We start from the raw sequence: 2,937 nt of genomic DNA on the forward strand, positions 1-2,937 counted from the left end.
GAAGGCTTTTCACAGAGAAAGACATTCAGATGGCTAACAGACCCATGAAGAAATGCTCAAAATCACTGGCAATAAAAGAAATGCAAATCAAAGCCACAATGAGATACCATCGCATCCCAGTAGCAGTGGCAAAGTTTAGTAGGGCAGTAAGCAATAAATATTGGAGAGGATGTGGATGTGAGAACTCTCATACACCATTGGTGGATTATAAAATAGTACAACCACTAAGGAAGGCAGTTTGGCATTTCCTCAAAAACTGAATATAGGAACTCTGTACGACCCAGCTATTACACTACTAGCAATATAATCCAAGGAAATTAGAAGTGAGACACAGAGATTTGCATGACAATGTTCATAGCGTGTTATTCACCATCACAAGAACACGAAAACAGCCCAAATACCCAACCACAATCAAAAGGATTGAGAAATTTTGGTACAGTAACATAATGGAATACTATGCAGTACTCAGGACCAACGATTTTAAAAAAAAATACTACACAACTTAGAGCATTGTATTATTGTTATTAGACTGGAGATCATTATGCTGAGTGAACTAATGCAGTCTCATAAGGACAAATACTGCATAAAACCATTGTTGTAAATATGGTTAACAAAATATGTATGGAAACTCAAGAGAGGGAAGGCTGAGGATGGTTTACACAGGATTACAGTTTTGTGGGTGGATGGAGGAAGGGAAGTAAATGGGAAGGATGTGGGTGAAAAGCCAGGTAATGATAAGCAAAGCCCAGCGGTAACTAATTTTATAAAACATAATTCATGGCCCCGGGCCCCCAGAGCCGCGCCTGCCCCTCACCCAGCCATGGGGGACCTGCCGGGGCTCGTTCGCCTCTCCATCACGCTGCGCATCAAGCCCAATGACGGCCTGGTTTTCTTCAAGGTGGACGGCCAGCGCTTCAGCCAGAACTGCACCATCAAGCTGCTCACCGGCTCCTCCTACAAGGTGGAGGTGAAGATTAAGCCCCCTACTCTGCAAGTCAAGAGCATTTCCATTGGTGGCACAGTCGTCCCTCTGGAGCTGAAGTCTCAAGAACCTGATGGAGACAGAGTCGTGTATTCGGGCATCTACGACACAGAAGGCGTGGTTCCAACCAAGAGTGGAGAGCGGCAGCCCATCCAGATCACCATGCCGTTCACAGATATTGGGACCTTCAAGAAGGTGTGGCAAGTCAAGTTCTACAACTACCACAAACGTGATCGCTGCCAGGGGGGAGCCCCTTCTCTGTCACTGAGTATGAATGTAAGCCCAATGAGACATGCAGCCTCATGTGGGTGAACAAGGAGTCCTTCCTATGAAGCTCTGAGGACCTGGGGCCTCTCTCGTGTTGCTGGACAGTCTCTCCGCAAATCAGTCCACTCTTAGGTAAACCAGCACAAGCCTTATTTGAGGCACACCACACCTTGGTTGTTTTGCTCCTGGTACTGATGACCTACTAGCCCCAATTATTTTGAAAGTGTAATTCCCCTCTGGTGCAATACCCCTGATATAAAAGATCGTGATGCATCTGAGAAGATCTCTTTCTCTATTTTGTGGTGGTAACCCTGCACCCGGTTGTCCTCGCTCACGCTGTTGATCTTGTGTGACTGGCACTCAGTCTAAGTGCCAGATATGCCGGACACTTGGTGATTCCGTGGACTGACTGTGAAACTTTGTTTCTAAGTTGAACAGTCCCCCTTTAATGTTAACTGTTAAATAAGTAAGTAAATAATAATGAAAATGTGTACAGGTTCTCCCATGTGTAATGTGTAACTTGCACTGTTTTCCAACATTCAAGGCAGTCTTTGTGACAGTATCATGCAAACAGCAGTGACTGAGACTTAAGGGTTGACTTCCTAAAAACAGCTCTGTTCATTCAGGGAGGGGTGATGACAGAATGAGAGGACTTAAGTATTTCTAACTTATACAAACTCTTTCAGGTAACTCAAATTATTCCTGTTATGTCCTAGGGAAATGGGAAAAACCATTGCTGTAGATCACTATTACAAAGGCTTGCCTCTGTGGTAAGCTGCTCTGGTGTTCAAGCAGGAGTATTGGTGGCCTATCTTGTATCCTCCTCCTTTGGACTTTGTAAAACAGTGTATGGATGTGGAATCAACTTTTGATATTTCTTAATAAAGGCACTGAAAAAAAACAACATAATTCATGAGAATGATTGTATGAAACACAATGTGAATGTGGTGTGAAACAAACTTTGTAAGCAATCCAATTTAAAAAAATCACTTGAAAAATGTGTTTCCAAATTGTTTTTTTTAAAAAGAAAGAAATGCTGAGCAAGTTTGTCCTTTTTGGTTTTCCAAAGAGAACTCTTAAGGCAGGAATTAGTTATGTCAGGAAGCAAAATGTATTTGGGCTCAGACCTTGCCACTAGCTCTATTTAAGGCTAAATATACTCCTCCTAAAGAGTTTGGGTATCCTCCTTACGAAATTACATTTAACAGATTCCACCAATCCATTGCAACCTGTTGAGGACGCCCAAAGAGTTAAGAAAAATTAAGCTGCACAGGCATTTAGAAGCCTTAAACAGACAGGGAAATGTTTACTTAGGTAATAAATTGGTCTCCTGTCAGTATTTTTGCACCCATTCATTCCTTTCTCCAGCAGACCAAATTTCAGTTTCAAAAACTACCACCTGACACACACCTCCCTCAAGTCCAAGTAGGAGGGCTCTGTCATGGTCATCCTGACCACACCAATGACAGTCAAAGTCGTAAAGGTCCCCACCTGGCTTCACCACAGCTGACCGAAGCCACCTTCTCCACAGGCAGCTGAAACTGAGCCTAACACTGAGGAGATCAACCAGCCCTGCTTCAGCACAGTAGAAGCATGGGGACAACCATAGTAGGATTTTACCCTAATTAGAAGGACTGCAACCTCCAATATGAATTGAGGCTCAATGTCAAGAAGACAAAGATTCTCAC

The 2,937-nt window shown here is 43.3% G+C and overlaps 1 protein-coding gene and 1 pseudogene across 2 annotated transcripts in view; one reads left to right on the forward strand and one right to left on the reverse strand.

Annotated features, from left to right (window-relative positions):
- The window catches only part of SRSF12 (serine/arginine-rich splicing factor 12), a 43,577-nt gene that overhangs the window by 21,612 nt on the left and 19,028 nt on the right, over nt 1-2,937 (reverse strand). The gene's annotated exons all lie outside the window — the stretch shown is intronic.
- LOC102876459 lies at nt 821-1,314 on the forward strand (annotated as a pseudogene). The gene has a single exon (XR_439034.1). The product of XR_439034.1 is annotated as a cannabinoid receptor interacting protein 1 pseudogene (transcript).

This window comes from Elephantulus edwardii, unplaced genomic scaffold, assembly GCF_000299155.1.
Source record: "Elephantulus edwardii isolate Elephantulus edwardi_28Jun2011 unplaced genomic scaffold, EleEdw1.0 scaffold00363, whole genome shotgun sequence".
Classification (NCBI taxonomy): Eukaryota; Metazoa; Chordata; class Mammalia; order Macroscelidea; family Macroscelididae; genus Elephantulus; species Elephantulus edwardii.